Here is a 26,430-nt window from a genome sequence, read left to right as displayed (position 1 = left end):
ATGCATTAGAGCAAAAGTAAATGATACCCAGAGAACAGCTGAATAGATAAACTGCAAGATATCTAATTTACAAAAATTTTCTCTAGAAAGCGGTCATTTGTGATACCTTGAAATTCTGTCCAGGAACGCTCTAGCTGGTTTGCAAAAGCCCATGATTCTGGTCATGGTTTGCAGCATTAAAAAGAAACACTTTCCTATGTTTTCATCACAAATTGCATTCAATTAAATGTTTTCATCACAAGTTGCATTTAGGGAATGCAACCCTGTAGAGAAAGGTCTGGATATTGACCCATCATGACTTGAGCTTCCCTATGTCTTCACCACAATATGTATTTCATTAAAACTTTACATTTAAGGGAATGCAACCTTGTAAAGAAAGGTCTGGATATTGAGGCATCAGGACTTGAGCTTATCCAGAAAAGGCATAGGGCAACAGTACTGTAGGGGTTTCATGCAAGATTCCCATTCTTGCGACCCGGGTTCAAGTCCCGGCTGGTGCATATGTGTTATTTTAAACATAGCTTGCTCTAATTACAAAATTTGAAAAACCTTTCAAAAGCAACGCTAAAAAGCCTTGCTTGTGTTTGGTTATGATATCTATTTCCAGTTCCTAAACCAAAGCTCTGGATTACCTCTATCCCAAAAAATTATTGGTTCACGAAGCAATTGCATTTGTAAACAACTTTCACAAAGAGAAAAAGTATAACCATATGCTTTAAAAAAATACACTTACATCAATTGCGTCCTTAAAAGCTGTTCTTACTTTAAACCTAACATCAGGCCTGACAATGTGTTTGCAGGAATGTACAATCTCATTTCTGGGGATACAGCTTGAGTCACTGCAAAGACCGATTATATGATTTCTAAGTACGAAAATCTTTCAGTTGAAATGTTACCCAATGGTAAACGTGGGAAACTGCAAAGTGTGATTGTTCCCAGGAGATAATAATCTTTTGACAATGCACTTGTGTGGAGACACCAAAGGGGAACTAGTATTTTAGAGGTGTCATACAAGAGTGCCATACCAGTCATTTGGATTTATGTCCCGGCTGCTCAAGTGACCTTTTATTCTTAACATCCCACTTTATGTTTTCAGTTTTTGAAGAGTGTTGTTTCAAAGGCAGATCAAAGACGCCCTAACCATCTTAATCTCCAATGCCAGTTTCCAGATATTTCTCTATAGGATTGCATTCAGTCTAGCTCAAAAATCAAGCCTCTTAAACTCGGGAATTAGTGACAGGTCGCTAAGCTTAATATCTCAGCTGAAGGATCTAAAACTGAACAAAGCGCATGCATTAGAGCAAAAGTAAATGATACCCAGAGAACAGCTGAATAGATAAACTGCAAGATATCCAATTTACAAATATTTTCTCTAGAAAGCGGTCATTTGTGATACCTTGAAATTCTGTCCAGGAACGCTCTAGCTGGTTTGCAAAAGCCCATGTTTCTGGTCATGGTTTGCAGCATTGAAAAGAAACACTTTCCTATGTTTTCATCACAAGTTGCATTTAGGGAATGCAACCCTGTAGAGAAAGGTCTGGATATTGACCCATCATGACTTGAGCTTCCCTATGTCTTCACCACAATATGTATTTCATTAAAACTTTACATTTAAGGGAATGCAACCTTGTAAAGAAAGGTCTGGATATTGAGGCATCAGGACTTGAGCTTATCCAGAAAAGGCATAGGGCACCAGTAGTGTAGGGGTATCATGCAAGATTCCCATTCTTGCGACCCGGGTTCGATTCCCAGCTGGTGCATATGCGTTATTTTAAACATAGCTTGCTCTAATAACAAAATTTTAAAAACCTTTCAAAAGCAACGTTAAAAAGCCTTACTTGTGTTTGGTTATGATGTCCATTTCCAGTTCTTAAACCAAAGCTCTGGATTACCTCTATCCCAAAAAATAATTGCTTCACGAAGCAATTGCATTTGTAAACAACTTTCACAAAGAAAAAAAGTATAACCATATGCTTTAAAAAAAATACACTTACGTCAATTGCGTCCTTAAAAGCTGTTCTTTCTTTAAACCTAACATCAGGCCTGACAACGTGTTTGCAGGAATGTACAATCTCATTTCTGGGGATACAGCTTGAGTCACTGCAAAGACCGATTATATGATTTCTAAGTACGAAAATCTTTCAGTTGAAATGTTACCCAAAGGTAAACGTGGGAAACTGCAAAGTGTGATTGTTCCCAGGAGATAATAATCTTTTGACAATGCACTTGTGTGGAGACACCAAAGGGGAACTAGTACTTTAGAGGTGTCTTACAAGAGTGCTATACCAGTCATTTGGATTTATGTCCCGGCTGCTCAAGTGACCTTTTATTCTTAACATCCCACTTTATGTTTTCAGTTTTTGAAGAGTGTTGTTTCAAAGGCAGATCAAAGACGCCCTAACCATCTTAATCTCCAATGCCAGTTTCCAGATATTTCTCTATAGGATTGCATTCAGTCTAGCTCAAAAATCAAGCCTCTTAAACTCAGGAATTAGTGACAGGTCGCTAAGCTTAATATCTCAGCTGAAGGATCTAAAACAGAACAAAGCGCATGCATTAGAGCAAAAGTAAATGATACCCAGAGAACAGCTGAATAGATAAACTGCAAGATATCCAATTTACAAATATTTTCTCTAGAAAGTGGTTATTTGTGATACCTTGAAATTCTATCCAGGAACGCTCTAGCTGGTTTGCAAAAGCCCATGTTTCTGGTCATGGTTTGCAGCATTGAAAAGAGACACTTTCCTATGTTTTCATCACAAATTGCATTCAATTAAATGTTTTCATCCCAAGTTGCATTTAGGGAATGCAACCCTGTAGAGAAAGGTCTGGATATTGACCCATCATGACTTGAGCTTCCCTATGTCTTCACCACAATATGTATTTCATTAAAACTTTACATTTAAGGAAATGCAACCCTGTAAAGAAAGGTCTGGATATTGAGGCATCAGGACTTGAGCTTATCCAGAAAAGGCATAGGGCACCAGTAGTGTAGGGGTATCATGCAAGATTCCCATTCTTGCGACCCGGGTATGAGTCCCGGCTGGTGCATATGTGTTATTTTAAACGTAGCTTGCTCTAATAACAAAATTTGAAAAACCTTTCAAAAGCAACGTTAAAAAGCCTTACTTGTGTTTGGTTATGAAGTCCATTTCCAGTTCCTAAACCAAAGCTCTGGATTACCTCTATCCCAAAAAATAATTGCTTCACGAAGCAATTGCATTTGTAAACAACTTTCACAAAGAGAAAAAGTATAACCATATGCTTTAAAAAAAATACACTTACGTCAATTGCGTCCTTAAAAGCTGTTCTTTCTTTAAACCTAACATCAGGCCTGACAACGTGTTTGCAGGAATGTACAATCTCATTTCTGGGGATACAGCTTGAGTCACTGCAAAGACCGATTATATGATTTCTAAGTATGAAAATCTTTCAGTTGAAATGTTACCCAAAGGTAAACGTGGGAAACTGCAAAAGATAATAATCTTTTGACAATGCAGTTGTGCGGAGACACCAAAGGGGAATTAGTACTTTAGAAGTGTCATACAAGAGTGCCATACCAGTCATTTGGATTTATGTCCCGGCTGCTTAAGTGACCTTTTATTTTTAACATCCCACTTTATGTTTTCAGTTTTTGAAGAGTGTTGTTTCAAAGACAGATCAAAGACGCCCTAACCATCTTAATCTCCAATGCCATAACCATATGCTTTAAAAAAAATACACTTACGTCAATTGCGTCCTTAAAAGCTGTTCTTTCTTTAAACCTAACATCAGGCCTGACAACGTGTTTGCAGGAATGTACAATCTCATTTCTGGGGATACAGCTTGAGTCACTGCAAAGACCGATTATATGATTTCTAAGTACGAAAATCTTTCAGTTGAAATGTTACCCAAAGGTAAACGTGGGAAACTGAAAAGTGTGATTGTTCACAGGAGATAATAATCTTTTGACAATGCACTTGTGTGGAGACACCAAAGGGGAACTAGAACTTTAGAGGTGTCATACAAGAGTGCCATACCAGTCATTTGGATTTATGTCCCGGCTGCTCAAGTGACCTTTTATTCTTAACATCCCACTTTATGTTTTCAGTTTTTGAAGAGTGTTGTTTCAAAGGCAGATCAAAGACGCCCTAACCATCTTAATCTCCAATGCCACTTTCCAGATATTTCTCTATAGGATTGCATTCAGTCTAGCTCAAAAATCAAGCCTCTTAAACTCAGCAATTAGTGATAGGTCGCTAAGCTTAATATCTCAGCTGAAGGATCTAAAACAGAACAAAGCGCATGCATTAGAGCAAAAGTAAATGATACCCAAAGAACAGCTGAATAGATAAAATGCAAGATATCCAATTTACAAATATTTTCTCTAGAAAGCGGTCATTTGTGATACCTTGAAATTCTGTCCAGGAACACTCTAGCTGGTTTGCAAAAGCCCATGTTTCTGGTCATGGTTTGCAGCATTGAAAAGAAACACTTTCCTATGTTTTCATCACAAATTGCATTCAATTAAATGTTTTCTTCACAAGTTGCATTTAGGGAATGCAACCCTGTAGAGAAAGGTCTGGATATTGACCCATCATGACTTGAGCTTCCCTATGTCTTCACCACAATATGTATTTCATTAAAACTTTACATTTAAGGGAATGCAACCCTGTAAAGAAAGGTCTGGATATTGAGGCATAAGGACTTGAGCTTATCCAGAAAAATCATAGGGCACCAGTAGTGTAGGGGTATCATGCAAGATTCCCATTCTTGCGACCCGGGTACAAGTCCCGGTTGGTGCATGTGCATTATTTTAAACATAGCTTGCTCTAATAACAAAATTTGAAAAACCTTTCAAAAGCAACGTTAAAAAGCCTTACTTGTGTTTGGTTTTGAAGTCCATTTCCAGTTCCTAAACCAAAGCTCTGGATTACCTCTATCCCAAAAAATAATTGCTTCACGAAGCAATTGCATTTGTAAACAACTTTCACAAAGAGAAAAAGTATAACCATATGCTTTAAAAAAAATACACTTACGTCAATTGCGTCCTTAAAAGCTGTTCTTTCTTTAAACCTAACATCAGGCCTGACAACGTGTTTGCAGGAATGTACAATCTAATTTCTGGGGATACAGCTTGAGTCACTGCAAAGACCGATTATATGATTTCTAAGTACGAAAATCTTTCAGTTGAAATGTTACCCAAAGGTAAACGTGGGAAACTGCAAAGTGTGATTGTTCCCAGGAGATAATAATCTTTTGACAATGCACTTGTGTGGAGACACCAAAGGGGAACTAGTACTTTAGAGGTGTCATACAAGAGTGCTATACCAGTCATTTGGATTTATGTCCCGGCTGCTCAAGTGACCTTTTATTCTTAACATCCCACTTTATGTTTTCAGTTTTAGAAGAGTGTTGTTTCAAAGGCAGATCAAAGACGCCCTAACCATCTTAATCTCCAATGCCAGTTTCCAGATGTTTCTCTATAGGATTGCATTCGGTCTAGCTCAAAAATCAAGCCTCTTAAACTCAGGAATTAGTGACAGGTCGCTAAGCTTAATATCTCAGCTGAAGGATCTAAAACAGAACAAAGCGCATGCATTAGAGCAAAAGTAAATGATACCCAGAGAACAGCTGAATAGATAAACTGCAAGATATCCAATTTACAAATATTTTCTCTAGAAAGTGGTCATTTGTGATACCTTGAAATTCTATCCCGGAACGCTCTAGCTGGTTTGCAAAAGCCCATGTTTCTGGTCATGGTTTGCAGCATTGAAAAGAGACACTTTCCTATGTTTTCATCACAAATTGCATTCAATTAAATGTTTTCATCACAAGTTGCATTTAGGGAATGCAACCCTGTAGAGAAAGGTCTGGATATTGACCCATCATGACTTGAGCTTCCCTATGTCTTCACCACAATATGTATTTCATTAAAACTTTACATTTAAGGGAATGCAACCCCGGCTGGTGCATATGCGTTATTTTAAACATAGCTTGCTCTAATTACAAAACTTGAAACACCTTTCAAAAGCAACGCTAAAAAGCCTTACTTGTGTTTGGTTATGATGTCCATTTCCAGTTCCTAAACCAAAGCTCTGGATTACCTCTATCCCAAAAAATAATTGCTTCACGAAGCAATTGCATTTGTAAACAACTTTTACAAAGAGAAAAAGTATAACCATATGCTTTAAAAAAAATACACTTACGTCAATTGCGTCCTTAAAAGCTGTTCTTTCATTAAATCTAACATCAGGCCTGACAACGTGTTTGCAGGAATGTACAATCTCATTTCTGGGGATACAGCTTGAGTCACTGCAAAGACCGATTATATGATTTCTAAGTACGAAAATCTTTCAGTTGAAATGTTACCCAAAGGTAAACGTGGGAAACTGCAAAGTGTGATTGTTCCCAGGAGATAATAATCTTTTGACAATGCACTTGTGTGGAGACACCAAAGGGGAACTAGAACTTTAGAGGTGTCATACAAGAGTGCCATACCAGTCATTTGGATTTATGTCCCGGCTGCTCAAGTGACCTTTTATTCTTAATATCCCACTTTATGTTTTCAGTTTTTGAAGAGTGTTGTTTCAAAGGCAGATCAAAGACGCCCTAACCATCTTAATCTCCAATGCCACTTTCCAGATATTTCTCTATAGGATTACATTCAGTCTAGCTCAAAAATCAAGCCTCTTAAACTCAGCAATTAGTGATAGGTCGCTAAGCTTAATATCTCAGCTGAAGGATCTAAAACTGAACAAAGCGCATGCATTAGAGCAAAAGTAAATGCTACCCAGAGAACAGCTGAGTAGATAAACTGCAAGATATCCAATTTACAAATATTCTCTCTAGAAAGTGGTCATTTGTGATACCTTGAAATTCTATCCAGGAACGCTCTAGCTGGTTTGCAAAAGCCCATGTTTCTGGTCATGGTTTGCAGCATTGAAAAGAAACACTTTCCTATGTTTTCATCACAAATTACATTCAATTAAATGTTTTCTTCACAAGTTGCATTTAGGGAATGCAACCCTGTAGAGAAAGGTCTGGATATTGACCCATCATGACTTGAGGTTCCCTATGTCTTCACCACAATATGTATTTCATTAAAACTTTACATTTAAGGGAAAGCAACCCTGTAGAGAAAGGTCTGGATATTGAGGCATCATGACTTGAACTTATCCAGGAAAGGCATAGGGCACCAGTAGTGTAGGGGTATCATGCAAGATTCCCATTCTTTCGACCCGGGTTCCAGTCCCGGCTGGTGCATATGCGTTATTTTAAACATAGCTTGCTCTAATTACAAAACTTGAAACACCTTTCAAAAGCAACGCTAAAAAGCCTTACTTGTGTTTGCTTATGATGTCCATTTCCAGTTCCTAAACCAAAGCTCTGGATTACCTCTATCCCAAAAAAGAATTGCTTCACGAAGCAATTGCATTTGTAAACAACTTTCACAAAGAGAAAAAGTATAACCATATGCTTTAAAAAAAATACACTTACATCAATTGCGTCCTTAAAAGCTGTTCTTTCTTTAAACCTAACATCAGGCCTGACAACGTGTTTGCAGGAATGTACAATCTCATTTCTGGGGATACAGCTTGAGTCACTGCAAAGACCGATTATATGATTTCTAAGTACGAAAATCTTTCAGTTGAAATGTTACCCAAAGGTAAACGTGGGAAACTGCAAAAGATAATAATCTTTTGACAATGCACTTGTGCGGAGACACCAAAGGGGAACTAGTACTTTAGAAGTGTCATACAAGAGTGCCATACCAGTCATTTGGATTTATGTCCCGGCTGCTCAAGTGACCTTTTATTCTTAACATCCCACTTTATGTTTTCAGTTTTTGAAGAGTGTTGTTTCAAAGACAGATCAAAGACGCCCTAACCATCTTAATCTCCAATGCCAGTTTCCAGATATTTCTCTATAGGATTGCATTCAGTCTAGCTCAAAAATCAAGCCTCTTAAACTCAGGAATTAGTGACAGGTCGCTAAGCTTAATATCTCAGCTGAAGGATCTAAAACAGAACAAAGCGCATGCATTAGAGCAAAAGTAAATGATACCCAAAGAACAGCTGAATAGATAAAATGCAAGATATCCAATTTACAAATATTTTCTCTAGAAAGCGGTCATTTGTGATACCTTGAAATTCTGTCCAGGAACGCTCTAGCTGGTTGCAAAAGCCCATGTTTCTGGTCATGGTTTGCAGCATTGAAAAGAAAAACTTTCCTATGTTTTCATCACAAATTGCATTCAATTAAATGTTTTCTTCACAAGTTGCATTTAGGGAATGCAACCCTGTAGAGAAAGGTCTGGATATTGACCCATCATGACTTGAGCTTCCCTATGTCTTCACCACAATATGTATTTCATTAAAACTTTACATTTAAGGGAATGCAACCCTGTAAAGAAAGGTCTGGATATTGAGGCATCAGGACTTGAGCTTATCCAGAAAAGGCATAGGGCACCAGTAGTGTAGGGGTATCATGCAAGATTCCCATTCTTGCGACCCGGGTACGAGTCCCGTCTGGTGCGTATGTGTTATTTTAAACATAGCTTGCTCTAATAACAAAATTTGAAAAACCTTTCAAAAGCAACGTTAAAAAGCCTTACTTGTGTTTGGTTATGATGTCCATTTCCAGTTCCTAAACCAAAGCTCTGGATTACCTCTATCCCAAAAAATAATTGGTTCACGAAGCAATTGCATTTGTAAACAACTTTCACAAAGAGAAAAAGTATAACCATATGCTTTAAAAAAAATACACTTACGTCAATTGCGTCCTTAAAAGCTGTTCTTTCTTTAAACCTAACATCAGGCCTGACAACGTGTTTGCAGGAATGTACAATCTCATTTCTGGGGATACAGCTTGAGTCACTGCAAAGACCGATTATATGATTTCTAAGTACGAAAATCTTTCAGTTGAAATGTTACCCAAAGGTAAACGTGGGAAACTGCAAAAGATAATAATCTTTTGACAATGCACTTGTGTAGAGACACCAAAGGGGAACTAGTACTTTAGAGGTGTCATACAAGAGTACTATACCAGTCATTTGGATTTATGTCCCGGCTGCTCAAGTGACCTTCTATTCTTAACATCCCACTTTATGTTTTCAGTTTTTGAAGAGTGTTGTTTCAAAGGCAGATCAAAGACGCCCTAACCATCTTAATCTCCAATGCCAGTTTCCAGATATTTCTCTATAGGATTGCATTCAGTCTAGCTCAAAAATCAAGCCTCTTAAACTCAGGAATTAGTGACAGGTCGCTAAGCTTAATATCTCAGCTGAAGGATCTAAAACAGAACAAAGTGCATGCATTAGAGCAAAAGTAAATGATACCCAGAGAACAGCTGAATAGATAAACTGCAACATATCCAATTTACAAATATTTTCTCTAGAAAGTGGTCATTTGTGATACCTTGAAATTCTATCCCGGAACGCTCTAGCTGGTTTGCAAAAGCCCATGTTTCTGGTCATGGTTTGCAGCATTGAAAAGAGACACTTTCCTATGTTTTCATCACAAATTGCATTCAATTAAATGTTTTCATCACAAGTTGCATTTAGGGAATGCAACCCTGTAGAGAAAGGTCTGGATATTGACCCATCATGACTTGAGCTTCCCTATGTCTTCACCACAATATGTATTTCATTAAAATTTTACATTTAAGGGAATGCAACCCTGTAAAGAAAGGTCTGGATATTGAGGCATCAGGACTTGAGCTTATCCAGAAAAGGCATAGGGCACCAGTAGTGTAGGGGTATCATGCAAGATTCCCATTTTTGCGACCTAGGTACGAGTCCCGGCTGGTGCATATGCATTATTTTAAACATAGCTTGCTCTAATAACAAAATTTGAAAAACCTTTCAAAAGCAACGTTAAAAAGCCTTACTTGTGTTTGGTTATGATGTCCATTTCCAGTTCCTAAACCAAATCTCTGGATTACCTCTATCCCAAAAAATAATTGGTTCACGAAGCAATTGCATTTGTAAACAACTTTCACAAAGAGAAAAAGTATAACCATATGCTTTAAAAAAAATACACTTACGTCAATTGCGTCCTTAAAAGCTGTTCTTTCTTTAAACCTAACATCTGGCCTGACAACGTGTTTGCAGGAATGTACAATCTCATTTCTGGGGATACAGCTTGAGTCACTGCAAAGACCGATTATATGATTTCTAAGTACGAAAATCTTTCAGTTGAAATGTTACCCAAAGGTAAACGTGGGAAACTGCAAAGTGTGATTGTTCCCAGGAGATAATAATCTTTTGACAATGCACTTGTGTGGAGACACCAAAGGGGAACTAGTACTTTAGAGGTGTCATACAAGAGTGCTATACCAGTCATTTGGATTTATGTCCCGGCTGCTCAAGTGACCTTTTATTCTTAACATCCCACTTTATGTTTTCAGTTTTTGAAGAGTGTTGTTTCAAAGGCAGATCAAAGACGCCCTAACCATCTTAATCTCCAATGCCAGTTTCCAGATATTTCTCTATAGGATTGCATTCAGTCTAGCTCAAAAATCAAGCCTCTTAAACTCAGGAATTAGTGACAGGTCGCTAAGCTTAATATCTCAGCTGAAGGATCTAAAACAGAACAAAGTGCATGCATTAGAGCAAAAGTAAATGATACCCAGAGAACAGCTGAATAGATAAACTGCAAAATATCCAATTTACAAATATTTTCTCTAGAAAGTGGTCATTTGTGATACCTTGAAATTCTATCCCGGAACGCTCTAGCTGGTTTGCAAAAGCCCATGTTTCTGGTCATGGTTTGCAGCATTGAAAAGAGACACTTTCCTATGTTTTCATCACAAATTGCATTCAATTAAATGTTTTCATCACAAGTTGCATTTAGGGAATGCAACCCTGTAGAGAAAGGTCTGGATATTGACCCATCATGACTTGAGCTTCCCTATGTCTTCACCACAATATGTATTTCATTAAAATTTTACATTTAAGGGAATGCAACCCTGTAAAGAAAGGTCTGGATATTGAGGCATCAGGACTTGAGCTTATCCAGAAAAGGCATAGGGCACCAGTAGTGTAGGGGTATCATGCAAGATTCCCATTCTTGCGACCCGGGTACGAGTCCCGGCTGCTGCATATGCCTTATTTTAAACATAGCTTGCTCTAATTACAAAACTTGAAACACCTTTCAAAAGCAACGCTGAAAAGCCTTACTTGTGTTTGGTTATGATGTCCATTTCCAGTTCCTAAACCAAATCTCTGGATTACCTCTATCCCAAAAAATAATTGGTTCACGAAGCAATTGCATTTCTAAACAACTTTCACAAAGAGAAAAAGTATAACCATATGCTTTAAAAAAAATACACTTACGTCAATTGCGTCCTTAAAAGCTGTTCTTTCTTTAAACCTAACATCAGGCCTGACAACGTGTTTGCAGGAATGTACAATCTCATTTCTGGGGATACAGCTTGAGTCACTGCAAAGACCGATTATATGATTTCTAAGTACGAAAATCTTTCAGTTGAAATGTTACCCAAAGGTAAACGTGGGAAACTGCAAAAGATAATAATCTTTTGACAATGCACTTGTGCGGAGACACCAAAGGGGAACTAGTACTTTAGAAGTGTCACACAAGAGTGCCATACCAGTCATTTGGATTTATGTCCTGGCTGCTCAAGTGACCTTTTATTCTTTTTTTTTTTTTTTTTTTCAAAACTTTTTATTGAATTTATTGCATATTACAAGTTCACCAGTAATACAAAGCATACAGTTGCAGTAAGTAGAGATACAGGTGATTGTTGCGTATAAACATACTTTTGCAATAGGTTGACAAACCGTATGAAGGTAACAATGAAGTCAATAAACGACATATAATATATATAAAAAAAAAAAACATGAAAGGCGGGTTGAATGTTTCTAGGCCGTAGGCGATCAACGTAAGTGGGAAGTCAGGATGAGTTGCCTGTGGCGTAAAAACAGAGATAAACAGGAACAAAAGAAACAATCAGTCGATCGGAAGTGCTGATATACATTGCCCCCTTGTACATTGAGTTTGGCATTGTGTGTGGTGGGGAGAGTAAGGAAGATATGTCCACACCGTGGAGTTTTTTTTTTTTTGTTTTTTGCCCCCTCTCCGTTCACCCCGAACGGGCTCATCACTGTGAACGGGGGGGGTGCACGAAGAGTTAGCAATTGTATCGAGAGGGGTGATGATGTGGCAAGCTATAGTCCTGGCTCCCGCAGGAGGGTGGGAGGGGCAAGGTAGTAAGAGAAGTGTGTATATAATAAATGTGGAGTCGGGGGTTAAGGTCAAATTCGTCAGAGCCTACAGAAAGATGAAGGGTTTGAGCAGGGATATGGGGCTTCGTAGGTTGGGACAGAATCGGATTAATGTGGGGAGGAGGGTGTGGGCTGGAAAGGGGGGGGGGCGATGGCGGTTGAATAGGTGGAGGGGACCTGAGTTGGAAGACAGTTAGGCGCTTTCAGGGTGCCGGTGTTGATGGTGTAGGCAGAACGTTCTGCGTGAGGGATTGCCGATAGTGTAACCAGCACGCCCATGTAATATTGTATTTGGTGGGGTTGTCATGGGCTTGGCATATAAGTTGTTCCATGTTGGCTATTTTGTCTACCCTACGGATCCAATCCTGTACCATTGGAGGCGTGGAATTCCTCCATAAGGCGGGAATGCATAGATTGGCTGCATTGATTAGGTGCAGAGTCAGGGACTTTTTATAGGAACTGCACGATATAGAGTTATGGTGAAGTAAATAGTTGGCAGGTGAGAAGGTTGGGGTGTACGTGGTGATGTGGGAAATGAGTCGGTGAATTTCTGACCAGAATGGTTGTATAAGGGTGCACTCCCACCAGATGTGAAGTAGGGTACCGCGAGACGCCTTGCATCTCCAGCACATCGGGGTTATGGTGGGGTGATAGTGATGGACTTTGTCTGGCGTCCTATACCATTTCGAAAACAGTTTATATCTATTCTCTTGGGTGGAGACGTTGATGGAACCCTTGTGCATGATGGTAAAAATTCGGTCCCATTCTAATGGTGTGAGGTCTATGGATAAGTCGTGTTCCCAATGTCTCACTATTTTGTCCTCTTTGACTTTGTGTCCGGTGAAAAGGAGAGAGTAGATAGTTGAAATTAGGTGACTTTTGGGTTCTGTGGTAGAACAGAGAGTTTCAAGCTGTGAGAGTTCCCTGTGCCAAGAAGGGTTGCGGTGATGAGATTGGAAGAAGTGTCTCAATTGTAGATACTTGTAGAAAGGTATGTCGTGGTTCGGTAAGTGTGCAGTTAGGGTGGGGTAGGGTAGGAGGGTCCCGTTCACGAAGAATTCATGTGCTCTGGTACGTGAGGGGGTGTTTTCAGTAGTTGGGTCTTTCAGTTTCAAGCCCGGGGGAAAGTCTGGGTTGTCAACTAAAGGGGTCATTGGGCCTGGCGCGGGGATAAGTGCAAGCGATTTGCATGCCAATTTGAATATCGAAAGGGTAGCGCCAATGAACGGGTGTGCTAAGAGTTCTGTAGTCATGCGAGTGTGGGTGATCCAGGGTAGGTCAGCTATGTGGGAGTGTGTAAAGGAGTCTTCGATCCGAATCCAGTCTTTGGAAGAGCAATGGACGTGCCAATCCACCAGTCTGGTCAAGTGGCAAGCCCACTGGTATTTTTGAAGGTCCGGGAGACCTAGGCCTCCCAGTTGTTTGGGTAAAACTAGTCTTTCCCAGCTAAGTCGCGGGCGCTTGGCGGACCATACAAAGGATCTGCATATAGTTTTGTAGGAAGCGAAGAAAGAGGATGGAAGCTTGATCGGTATGGCTTGGAGGAGGTAGAGGATTCTGGGTAAAACGTTCATTTTTATTACCGCTATTCTGCCCATCCAAGAGAAAGAGCCTAGGTGCCATTTCTGGAGATCATTTTGGACGGACTTAAGTAACGGCAAGAAATTTTTGGCGTATAGATCTTTTAAGTTGCTAGTGATTTTAATGCCCAGATAGGATATTTCGGAGTTTTCCCAAGCAAATGGGAAGTTGAGCTTGCATAAGTTGACAGATTCGGGTAGTAGATTGATATTGAGGGCTTTAGATTTTTCGAAATTGATTTGTAGGTTGGATAGGGATTTGAAAAGGCCAAAGTCAGCCAGAAGGTTGGGGAGAGTTGTGATAGGGTCCGCGAGAAAAAGTAGGATATCATCGGCATAGGCAGCCAGCTTGTATTGTTTATGATGGATGTCTATGCCTTTGATATTGGGATTAAGTCTTAGCTTGCGTAGCATGGGTTCCATGGTCAGTATAAATATTAGAGGGGATAGGGGGCAACCCTGGCACGTTCCGTTGGATACAGAGAAGGCGTCCGACAGTCCCCCGTTAATCCGGAGTCTGGCCTTCGGGGAGGCGTAAAGGGCTAAGATCATTTGAAGCATGCGGGGTGGTAGTCCTATTGCACGTAACGTAGCCTCCATGTAATCCCAGGCCACCCTATCGAACGCCTTCTCTGCATCCAACGAGAGGAAGAAACCACGTGTGGAAGATTTAGAGAGCCAGTGATGGATGTTAAGGGCTTTTGTGGTGTTGTCTCTCGCCTCCCGGCCCCGTACGAAACCAACCTGTTCAAGCGAGATCAAATTTGGGATGAAAGGGAGAATTCGATTGGCTAATACTTTGGCATAAAGCTTTAGATCCACATTTAGTTATGAAATGGGGCGGTAGTTGGTGACCAGTGTGGGGTCTTTGCCATGTTTAGGGATGAGGGTGATATGAGCTTCAAGTAAGTCCGTATGTGTGGGCGAGTGTTGTGAGAGGTTGTTGAGAGCTTTGGCCAGGTGTGGTAGAAGCAGGGATGGGAATGAATTGTAGTAGCTCACTGAAAAGCCGTCTGGGCCTGGGCTTTTACCCGTTTTCATTTGTTTTAGTGCGAGGGAGAGTTCGTCAGTAGAAATTGGAACGTCCAGAGTCTGGGAATCTTCCGGGGAGAGAGGGGTCGGGCCGAATTGCATTAGGAAGTCATTAATGGTTTTTAGTCGGTCAACTTTTGATGTAGAGGGTTGGGACGATGGAAGGTTGTAGAGGTTGGAGAAATATTGCGCAAATTGTGACGAGATGCCTTCGTTAGTAACCACTGCCTCGCCCCTGGTGTTGTTAATTTTGTGGATGGTGTGTGAAGCCTTTTTGGATTGGAGGGCCCGCGCTAGGAGTTTGCCGGCTTTGTTGCCAAACTCATAGTATAATTTTTGTGTCATTGCGAAGTTACGCTTCAATTTGGCGTTTAGTACTTCTAACAGGTCTTCCCGCGCTTTGGACAGTTCGGAGAGGGTAGCCGTGGCTAGGGAGGCCTTGTGTTTTTGTTCGAGTGAGCGAATGAGCGCGGTTAATTCAGCAATGCGGGCGGTGTGGAGTTTATTTCGGTGAGATGCCAGTGCGAACAATTCACCGCGAATGACACATTTGTGTGCGGCCCAGGTGACAGTCGGTGTTACGTCAGGTGAAGAGTTCTCCTTAAAGAAGTTTGATATACATGTGGTTAGTGCTTGAATATTAGTCTCGTCATTGAGCAGTGAGTTGTCAAGGCGCCAGATTCGTGTCTTCCGACATGGTGAGGTCAGTTGTAGGGTTATGGAGATGGGACTGTGGTCCGAAAGTGTGGCTGGCTCAATGGTAGCTTTGGTAAGGTTCGATAGGTCTGGTTGGGAGAGAAAGAAGTGATCAAGTCTAGAGTATTTGTTATGTGGAGCTGAAAAGAAAGTGTAATCTTTATCTTTTGGGTGTAACGTACGCCACGTGTCATGAAGTAGTAAGGTGTTAAGCTGTTGTTTGATTGCCCGTAGAGCCTTGTAAGGTAAAGAGGATGTGCCGTTCGATGTGTCCATCACTGGGGTCAGTGGCATGTTAAAATCGCCACCGAGAACGAGTGTACCGGACTGGAAGCTGGATAGTAGTTGGATGGTGTTGCGAAAGAAAGAGACTTGGCCTGAGTTGGGGGCGTAGATGTTGGCAATAGTCAGTGGCGTGTGATATAAGGTGCCCTTAATAAAGAGGAAGCGGCCTAACGGATCTCTCTGGACGTCCGTCACTTGGAAGGGGCAATTTTTCGAGATGAGGATGGTCACCCCTTTCGATTTAGCATCTACATTAGAGGAGTGGAAGGCAGTGGGGAAGTGTCGGTTTCCGAGTTTGGGGATGGAGTCCGTTCGGAAGTGGGTTTCTTGTAGAAGTGCAATGTGTGTTTTAGATTGTTTCAGAGAGTACAGAAGTTTAGATCATTTTTCAGGTGTGTTGAGGCCCCTGATATTCAGAGAGTATAATTTGAGAGTTTGGTGTTGAGGTTGTCCGTCCGCCCGAGGTGGGTCCATGACTTGTGGATTCGCCATTGGAAGGGTGTGCGGAGGTTAGGATAAAGGGAAGGGTAGGGGGGTCGCGGGAAGCGGAACAGGAGCCGATTCGAGCGCGGATCTGAGCTGTGGGTAACTATCCGAAGAGGCGTGGAACAAAGTTTCCAACAGCCTCGAGGGTACAGGATCGGAGTAGTATGGGACGAGTGCGGCGCGCAAATCCCAATTAGGGGAGTAGCGCACCGACACAGCCCCGTGAGGGGGTTGACCTATACCAGGGCAGGGAGAGAACGATATTGGTAAGGAAGAGGAGTGTGGACATGAGCTGCCGCCATAGGATTGGTTGCTAGCGACAGGGTGGAGGCGATGGTTGCCACTGTAGCCCATCTGGACCTTATACGGTCCTTGGTGGGGATCATAGGGCTCTGGTATGTTTGGTGGACTATTATGTGCAGGTTATGTGCGGTGGGAACTAGAATCATTGGTTCGGTTGCTAATGTGTCGTGTGTGGGTGAGAGAGCAGCAAGCCTAGGGACGAAGCACTTGTCTCTGTCTGTAGGGGAGGGTTGAAATTGAGCCCCGCTCCCTCTGCCTGGACAGATGTGGTTGCCAGTAAGAAGGGGAGGGGGGATTCGGCCTGTGGGTCGTTGCAGTTATGGAGAGTGGGATATGGGAGGGTTGGGTCGGAAGATGCGGCCCAGATGTTGGGGGAGGGCCGCACGTACCGCCACCCTGTTGATTGGTAAGTCAGACTTATATGCGTTACATTCCCACTATGGTAGGCCATGCATGTGTAGAAACCCATATTGCGGTTTGCCAATGAAATTATACAATTAACAGTAAAAATGCACAAGACATGTGAACCTGAGAGGTGTGTGAGCGATACCTGACAGTTCCAGCTGTGACAGAAGGTTGCAGGAGTTTAGCTTGCGGAACACCTGAGCGTCGGGTCAGGAGGTAGTCCGGATGAGAGGTTCGTGTGAGCCGGGTCTTCTGAGAGTCCAGGTAAGATGATGAGCATTGCGCGTCCAGATGAGTTGATATTTAGGCAGACCGTCGGACGGGTGGGTGGAGATGAGGAGTGATACTGAAGTCGAGGGGATCCTGAGACGGGCTTGGATGAAGGGCGAGTCTGGAGCGATCACATGAGTAGATGTACCAATGGTGTCGTAGTGAAAGAAGTAGGGCGGGGTCCAATACCGCAGAGCGTCCTGGGGGGTGTAGTATCTGGCTTAACTGTGTGGGAGTCATTGAGAGCAGTCAGCCTCTAGAATACACCGTGGTGTGTGAGGAGATGCAGACTTAAGAACACAGGAGGTGTCAGATTATGAACCGCGGGAAGAGTAAATGTAGAAACAGTACACAGAGGGTTCTTCAGTAAGGGTATTTGATAGAGGTAGAATATTATGGGTCAGTAGTGTGTAAGGCAGGCAGTACAAAAATCAACCAAAATGGTGGTCTCAAAGAACAACAGTACAAACAGAAAACGTATAACTCACGAGTGGGTGCCGGGACCTAGGAGGCACTGATGGATGGTGCAGACCCTTGTAATCCGTTTTAGCGGCCCCTGCGAGGTCTCCTATGCCTCGGTGAGGATGGAGGGGTATTATCTCTGCGACCGCTGCGGTATCTGGAGGGATCTCTGGTGGTGGATGGTGAACGTCTCCTACGATATCTGGATGGTTGAGCATCCATAGGTTCTTCCCAGGGCATGTCACAATGTGATTGAGCGGGGCGGAAGGCTGCATACCAGTTTGGAACCGGGATCAATGGGATTCCAAGCGTGTCACAGAAGTGAGGCAGATCCTCCGGCACCTTGAGAAGAGCGGTGCGGCCGTGTGCAGAGGCCGAGAGGCAAAAGGGGAACTTCCATTTGTACTGGATGTTCTTCCCTCTCAGGGTGTCTAGGAGAGGTTTCAGGTCTCGCCTATGTTGTAAAGTGATGCCCGAGAGATCCTGGTATATCTGGATGAGGGAGTCTCCATGAAAGATTTGCTGTTTGCCTCGTGCACGCTGCATGATTTCTTCTTTCACCTTGTAGTCCACTATGCAGCAGATTATATCGCGCGGTGGGTCACTCTCCTGTCCTTTGGGACGGTGTGCGCGGTGGATCCTCTCCATAGCAATCGGGGTTTGTGCAGGTCGGTGGAGGAGACCGTTAAAGATGCCCACTACTTCCTGGGAGATACGGTCTCCTTCAACTGATTCCGGGAGACCTCTGATTCTCAAATTGTGCCTCCGACCCCTGTTGTCGAGGTCCTCGAGGTGTCTTTGCATGTCCCTCATCTGCAGTGTGTGATAATCCAAGCGATCTGTGGTAGAGGCTATGGCAGCCTCATGTCGGTCGGTCACCTTTTCCACGTTCTGAACACGATCATTCAGGGCATGGAGCTCTAGCCTATGCTCTGAGATGGCCGCGGAGAGGGTGCCTTTGATGTTGTCGGCAATTGAATGCAGATCTTGAATGTTGAGCGGGGGGTGAGGACTGGCATAGGGCACCAGTAGTGTAGGGGTATCATGCAAGATTCCCATTCTTGCGACCCGGGTTCGAGTCCCGGCTGGTGCATATGCATTATTTTAAACATAGCTTGCTCTAATTACAAAACTTGAAACACCTTTCAAAAGCAACGCTAAAAAGCCTTACTTGTGTTTGGTTATGATGTCCATTTCCAGTTCCTAAACCAAAGCTCTGGATTACCTCTATCCCAAAAAATAATTGCTTCACGAAGCAATTGCATTTGTAAACAACTTTCACAAAGAGAAAAAGTATAACCATATGCTTTAAAAAAAATACACTTACGTCAATTGCGTCCTTAAAAGCTGTTCTTTCTTTAAATCTAACATCAGGCCTGACAACGTGTTTGCAGGAATGTACAATCTCATTTCTGGGGATACAGCTTGAGTCACTGCAAAGACCGATTATATGATTTCTAAGTACGAAAATCTTTCAGTTGAAATGTTACCCAAAGGTAAACGTGGGAAACTGCAAAAGATAATAATCTTTTGAAAATGCACTTGTGCGGAGACACCAAAGGGGAACTAGTACTTTAGAAGTGTCATACAAGAGTGCCATACCAGTCATTTGGATTTATGTCCCGGCTGCTCAAGTGACCTTTTACTCTTAACATCCCACTTTATGTTTTCAGTTTTTGAAGAGTGTTGTTTCAAAGACAGATCAAAGACGCCCTAACCATCTTAATCTCCAATGCCAGTTTCCAGATATTTCTCTATAGGATTGCATTCAGTCTAGCTCAAAAATCGACCTCAAGTGACCTTTTATTCTTAACATCCCACTTTATGTTTTCAGTTTTTGAAGAGTGTTGTTTCAAAGGCAGATCAAAGACGCCCTAACCATCTTAATCTCCAATGCCACTTTCCAGATATTTCTCTATAGGATTGCATTCAGTCTAGCTCAAAAATCAAGCCTCTTAAACTCAGGAATTAGTGACAGGTCGCTAAGCTTAATATCTCAGCTGAAGGATCTAAAACAGAACAAAGCGCATGCATTAGAGCAAAAGTAAATGATACCCAAAGAACAGCTGAATAGATAAACTGCAAGATATCCAATTTACAAATATTTTCTCTAGAAAGTGGTCATTTGTGATACCTTGAAATTCTGTCCAGGAACGCTCTAGCTGGTTTGCAAAAGCCCATGTTTCTGGTCATGGTTTGCAGCATTGAAAAGAAACACTTTCCTATGTTTTCATCACAAATTGCATTCAATTAAATGTTTTCTTCACAAGTTGCATTTAGGGAATGCAACCCTGTAGAGAAAGGTATGGATATTGACCCATCATGACTTGAGCTTCCCTATGTCTTCACCACAATATGTATTTCATTAAAACTTTACATTTAAGGGAATGCAACCCTGTAAAGAAAGGTCTTAAACTCAGGAATTAGTGATAGGTCGCTAAGCTTAAAGGGGTTGTAAAGGTAAAAATTTTTTCACCTTAATGCATTCTATGCATTAAGGTGAAAAAACTTCTGACAGAACCGCCGCCCCCAGCCCCCCCGTTTTACTTACCTGACGCCTCGAAAGTCAGCTTCGCGTTCCCGACATCTGTTCCTCCGCTCACCCTGGCCGCTGATTGGCTGCAGTGGATGGATTGAAAGCAGCGCAGCCATTGGCTCGCGCTGCTGTCAATCACATCCGATGACGCGGCGCGCCGGGGGGCGGGGCCGAGTGATACAGCGAGCGGCTATAGCCGCCGGCTGTATCACGGGAGCGCGCCCGCAAGCACTCACCACCGTGCGAGGGAGCTCGCATTAAGGTGGTGAATGCTTGCGGGGAGGAGCTGAAACAGCCGCCGAGGGACCCCAGAAGACGAGGTTCGGGGCCACTCTGTGCAGAACGAGCTGCACAGTGAAGGTAAGTATAACATGTTTGTTATTTTAAAAAAAAAAAAAAAACACCTTTACAAACGCTTTAATATCTCAGCTGAAGGATCTAAAACTGAACAAAGCGCATGCATTAGAGCAAAAGTAAATGATACCCAGAGAACAGCTGAGTAGATAAACTGCAAGATATCCAATTTACAAATATTCTCTCTAGAAAGTGGTCATTTGTGATACCTTGAAATTCTATCCAGGAACGCTCTAGCTGGTTTGCAAAAGCCCATGTTTCTGGTCATGGTTTGCAGCATTGAAAAGAAACACTTTCCTATGTTTTCATCACAAATTGCATTCAATTAAATGTTTTCTTCACAAGTTGCATTTAGGGAATGCAACCCTGTAGAGAAAGGTCTGGATATTGACCCATCATGACCTGAGCTTCCCTATGTCTTCACCACAATATGTATTTCATTAAAACTTTACATTTAAGGGAATGCAACCCTGTAGAGAAAGGTCTGGATATTGAGGCATCAGGACTTGAGCTTATCCATGAAAGGCATAGGGCACCAGTAGTGTAGGGGTATCATGCAAGATTCCCATTCTTGCGACCCGGGCTCCAGTCCCGGCTGGCGCATACGTGTTATTTTAAACATAGCTTGCTCTAATTACAAAACTTGAAAAACCTTTCAAAAGCAACGTTAAAAAGCCTTGCTTGTGTTTGGTTATGATGTCTATTTCCAGTTCCTAAACCAAAGCTCTGGATTACCTCTATCCCAAAAAATAATTGGTTCACGAAGCAATTGCATTTGTAAACAACTTTCACAAAGAGAAAAAGTATAACCATATGCTTTAAAAAAATACACTTACATCAATTGCATCCTTAAAAGCTGTTCTTTCTTTAAACCTAACATCAGGCCTGACAACGTGTTTGCAGGAATGTACAATCTCATTTCTGGGGATACAGCTTGAGTCACTGCAAAGACCGATTATATGATTTCTAAGTATGAAAATCTTTCAGTTGAAATGTTACCCAAAGGTAAACGTGGGAAACTGCAAAGTGTGATTGTTCCCAGGAGATAATAATCTTTTGACAATGCACTTGTGTGGAGACACCAAAGGGGAACTAGTACTTTAGAGGTGTCATACAAGAGTGCCATACCAGTCATTTGGATTTATGTCCCGGCTGCTCAAGTGACCTTTTATTCTTAACATCCCACTTTATGTTTTCAGTTTTTGAAGAGTGTTGTTTCAAAGGCAGATCAAAGACGCCCTAACCATCTTAATCTCCAATGCCAGTTTCCAGATATTTCTCTATAGGATTGCATTCAGTCTAGCTCAAAAATCAAGCCTCTTAAACTCAGGAATTAGTGGCAGGTCGCTAAGCTTAATATCTCAGCTGAAGGATCTACAACAGAACAAAGCGCATGCATTAGAGCAAAAGTAAATGATACCCAAAGAACAGCTGAATAGATAAACTGCAAGATATCCAATTTACAAATATTCTCTCTAGAAAGTGGTCATTTGTGATACCTTGAAATTCTATCCAGGAACGCTCTAGCTGGTTTGCAAAAGCCCATGTTTCTGGTCATGGTTTGCAGCATTGAAAAGAAACACTTTCCTATGTTTTCATCACAAATTGCATTCAATTAAATGTTTTCTTCACAAGTTGCATTTAGGGAATGCAACCCTGTAGAGAAAGGTCTGGATATTGACCCATCATGACCTGAGCTTCCCTATGTCTTCACCACAATATGTATTTCATTAAAACTTTACATTTAAGGGAATGCAACCCTGTAGAGAAAGGTCTGGATATTGAGGCATCAGGACTTGAGCTTATCCAGGAAAGGCATAGGGCACCAGTAGTGTAGGGGTATCATGCAAGATTCCCATTCTTGCGACCCGGGTTCGAGTCCCGGCTGGTGCATATGTGTTATTTTAAACATAGCTTGCTCTAATTACAAAACTTGAAACACCTTTCAAAAGCAACGCTAAAAAGCCTTAGGCTCTGTTTCCACTAGTGCAACTTTTCATGCGACTTGGGACTGAAAAGTCGCATGACAAATTGTTTCCCATGATTTCCAATGAGTACCGTTCATATCTGTGCGACTTCAAGTCGCAGCGACTTCAAAGTAGTCCCTGCACTACTTTGGTCCCACTTTGATGCGACTTGAGGTCCATAGATACAGGCATTGCTTCAAATCGCGGTAAAAAGTCGCGGTAAAATCGCGGCAAAATCGCGCGACTTTGGGGACGCACTAGTGGAAACATAGCCTTACTTGTGTTTGGTTATGATGTCCATTTCCAGTTCCTAAACCAAAGCTCTGGATTACCTCTATCCCAAAAAATAATTGCTTCACGAAGCAATTGCATTTGTAAACAACTTTCACAAAGAGAAAAAGTATAACCATATGCTTTAAAAAAAATACACTTACGTCAATTGCGTCCTTAAAAGCTGTTCTTTCTTTAAACCTAACATCAGGCCTGACAACGTGTTTGCAGGAATGTACAATCTCATTTCTGGGGATACAGCTTGAGTCACTGCAAAGACCGATTATATGATTTCTAAGTACGAAAATCTTTCAGTTGAAATGTTACCCAAAGGTAAACGTGGGAAACTGCAAAAGATAATAATCTTTTGACAATGCACTTGTGCGGAGACACCAAAGGGGAACTAGTACTTTAGAAGTGTCATACAAGAGTGCCATACCAGTCATTTGGATTTATGTCCCGGCTGCTCAAGTGACCTTTTACTCCTAACATCCCACTTTATGTTTTCAGTTTTTGAAGAGTGTTGTTTCAAAGACAGATCAAAGACGCCCTAACCATCTTAATCTCCAATGCCAGTTTCCAGATATTTCTCTATAGGATTGCATTCAGTCTAACTCAAAAATCGACCTCAAGTGACCTTTTATTCTTAACATCCCACTTTATGTTTTCACAATATGTATTTCATTAAAACTTTACATTTAAGGGAATGCAACCCTGTAGAGAAAGGTCTGGATATTGAGGCATCAGGACTTGAGCTTATCCAGGAAAAGCATAGGGCACCAGTAGTGTAGGGGTATCATGCAAGATTCCCATTCTTGCGACCCGGGTTACAGTCCCGGCTGGCGCATACGTGTTATTTTAAACATAGCTTGCTCTAATTACAAAACTTGAAAAACCTTTCAAAAGCAACGCTAAAAAGCCTTGCTTGTGACCAGGGTTCCAGTCCCGGCTGGCGCATACGTGTTATTTTAAACATAGCTTGCTCTAATTACAAAACTTGAAAAACCTTTCAAAAGCAACGCTAAAAATCCTTGCTTGTGTTTGGTTATGATGTCTATTTCCAGTTCCTAAACCAAAGCTCTGGATTACCTCTATCCCAAAAAATAATTGGTCGCTAAGCTTAATATCTCAGCTGAAGGATCTAAAACTGAACAAAGCGCATGCATTAGAGCAAAAGTAAATGATACCCAGAGAACAGCTGAGTAGATAAACTGCAAGATATCCAAATTACAAATATTCTCTCTAGAAAGTGGTCATTTGTGATACCTTGAAATTCTATCCAGGAACGCTCTAGCTGGTTTGCAAAAGCCCATGTTTCTGGTCATGGTTTGCAGCATTGAAAAGAAACACTTTCCTATGTTTTCATCACAAATTGCATTCAATTAAATGTTTTCTTCACAAGTTGCATTTAGGGAATGCAACCCTGTAGAGAAAGGTCTGGATATTGACCCATCATGACTTGAGCTTCCCTATGTCTTCACCACAATATGTATTTCATTAAAACTTTACATTTAAGGGAATGCAACCCTGTAAAGAAAGGTCTGGATATTGAGGCATCAGGATTTGAGCTTATCCAGAAAAGGCATAGGGCACCAGTAGTGTAGGGGTATCATGCAAGATTCCCATTCTTGCGACCCGGATTACCTCTATCCCAAAAAATAATTGCTTCACGAAGCAATTGCATTTGTAAACAACTTTCACAAAGAGAAAAAGTATAACCATATGCTTTAAAAAAAATACACTTACGTCAATTGCGTCCTTAAAAGCTGTTCTTTCTTTAAACCTAACGTCAGGCCTGACAACGTGTTTGCAGGAATGTACAATCTCATTTCTGGGAATACAGTTTGAGTCACTGCAAAGACCGATTATATGATTTCTAAGTACGAAAATCTTTCAGTTGAAATGTTACCCAAAGGTAAACGTGGGAAACTGCAAAGTGTGATTGTTCCCAGGAGATAATAATCTTTTGACAATGCACTTGTGTGGAGACACCAAAGGGGAACTAGTACTTTAGAGGTTTCATACAAGAGTGCCACACCAGTCATTTGGATTTATGTCCCGGCTGCTCAAGTGACCTTTTATTCTTAACATCCCACTTTATGTTTTCAGTTTTTGAAGAGTGTTGTTTCAAAGGCAGATCAAAGACGCCCTAACCATCTTAATCTCCAATGCCACTTTCCAGATATTTCTCTATAGGATTACATTCAGTCTAACTCAAAAATCAAGCCTCTTAAACTCAGGAATTAGTGATAGGTCGCTAAGCTTAATATCTCAGCTGAAGGATCTAAAACTGAACAAAGCGCTTGCATTAGAGCAAAAGTAAATGATACCCAGAGAACAGCTGAGTAGATAAACTGCAAGATATCCAAATTACAAATATTCTCTCTAGAAAGTGGTCATTTGTGATACCTTGAAATTCTATCCAGGAACGCTCTAGCTGGTTTGCAAAAGCCCATGTTTCTGGTCATGGTTTGCAGCATTGAAAAGAAACACTTTCCTATGTTTTCATCACAAATTGCATTCAATTAAATGTTTTCTTCACAAGTTGCATTTAGGGAATGCAACCCTGTAGAGAAAGGTCTGGATATTGACCCATCATGACTTGAGCTTCCCTATGTCTTCACCACAATATGTATTTCATTAAAACTTTACATTTAAAGGAATGCAACCCTGTAAAGAAAGGTCTGGATATTGAGGCATCAGGACTTGAGCTTATCCAGAAAAGGCATAGGGCACCAGTAGTGTAGGGGTATCATGCAAGATTCCCATTCTTGCGACCCGGTTTCGAGTCCCGGCTGGTGCATATGCGTTATTTTAAACATAGCTTGCTCTAATTACAAAACTTGAAAAACCTTTCAAAAGCAACGCTAAAAAGCCTTACTTGTGTTTGGTTATGATGTCCATTTCCAGTTCCTAAACCAAAGCTCTGGATTACCTCTATCCCAAAAAATAATTGCTTCACGAAGCAATTGCATTTGTAAACAACTTTCACAAAGAGAAAAAGTATAACCATATGCTTTAAAAAAAATACACTTACGTCAATTGCGTCCTTAAAAGCTGTTCTTTCTTTAAACCTAACATCAGGCCTGACAACGTGTTTGCAGGAATGTACAATCTCATTTCTGGGGATACAGCTTGAGTCACTGCAAAGACCGATTATATGATTTCTAAGTACGAAAATCTTTCAGTTGAAATGTTACCCAAAGGTAAACGTGGGAAACTGCAAAGTGTGAATGTTCCCAGGAGATAATAATCTTTTGACAATGCACTTGTGTGGAGACACCAAAGGGGAACTAGTACTTTAGAGGTTTCATACAAGAGTGCCACACCAGTCATTTGGATTTATGTCCCGGCTGCTCAAGTGACCTTTTATTCCTAACATCCCACTTTATGTTTTCAGTTTTTGAAGAGTGTTGTTTCAAAGGCAGATCAAAGACGCCCTAACCATCTTAATCTCCAATGCCACTTTCCAGATATTTCTCTATAGGATTACATTCAGTCTAACTCAAAAATCAAGCCTCTTAAACTCAGGAATTAGTGATAGGTCGCTAAGCTTAA

At 41.4% G+C, this 26,430-nt stretch overlaps 6 non-coding genes across 6 annotated transcripts; all 6 read left to right on the top strand.

The window, feature by feature from the left end:
- The first annotated feature begins 1,689 nt into the window (after nucleotides 1-1,689).
- TRNAG-CCC (transfer RNA glycine (anticodon CCC)) lies at nucleotides 1,690-1,760 on the top strand. The gene has a single exon. It is a non-coding gene; the product is annotated as a tRNA-Gly (tRNA).
- Nucleotides 1,761-2,980: 1,220 nt separating this feature from the next.
- Nucleotides 2,981-3,051, top strand: TRNAG-CCC (transfer RNA glycine (anticodon CCC)). The gene has a single exon. It is a non-coding gene; the product is annotated as a tRNA-Gly (tRNA).
- A 1,662-nt stretch (nucleotides 3,052-4,713) lies between these two features.
- Nucleotides 4,714-4,784, top strand: TRNAG-CCC (transfer RNA glycine (anticodon CCC)). Its single transcript has one exon. It is a non-coding gene; the product is annotated as a tRNA-Gly (tRNA).
- A 13,983-nt stretch (nucleotides 4,785-18,767) lies between these two features.
- On the top strand, nucleotides 18,768-18,838 carry TRNAG-CCC (transfer RNA glycine (anticodon CCC)). Its single transcript has one exon. It is a non-coding gene; the product is annotated as a tRNA-Gly (tRNA).
- A 3,619-nt stretch (nucleotides 18,839-22,457) lies between these two features.
- TRNAG-CCC (transfer RNA glycine (anticodon CCC)) lies at nucleotides 22,458-22,528 on the top strand. The gene has a single exon. It is a non-coding gene; the product is annotated as a tRNA-Gly (tRNA).
- A 3,076-nt stretch (nucleotides 22,529-25,604) lies between these two features.
- TRNAG-CCC (transfer RNA glycine (anticodon CCC)) lies at nucleotides 25,605-25,675 on the top strand. The gene has a single exon. It is a non-coding gene; the product is annotated as a tRNA-Gly (tRNA).
- Nucleotides 25,676-26,430: the final 755 nt, after the last annotated feature.

Source organism: Aquarana catesbeiana, linkage group LG08 (genome assembly GCF_042186555.1).
Source record: "Aquarana catesbeiana isolate 2022-GZ linkage group LG08, ASM4218655v1, whole genome shotgun sequence".
NCBI lineage: Eukaryota > Metazoa > Chordata > Amphibia > Anura > Ranidae > Aquarana > Aquarana catesbeiana.
Note: the sequence above shows the minus strand (reverse complement) of the source record. Positions and strands in the feature narration are given on the sequence as shown.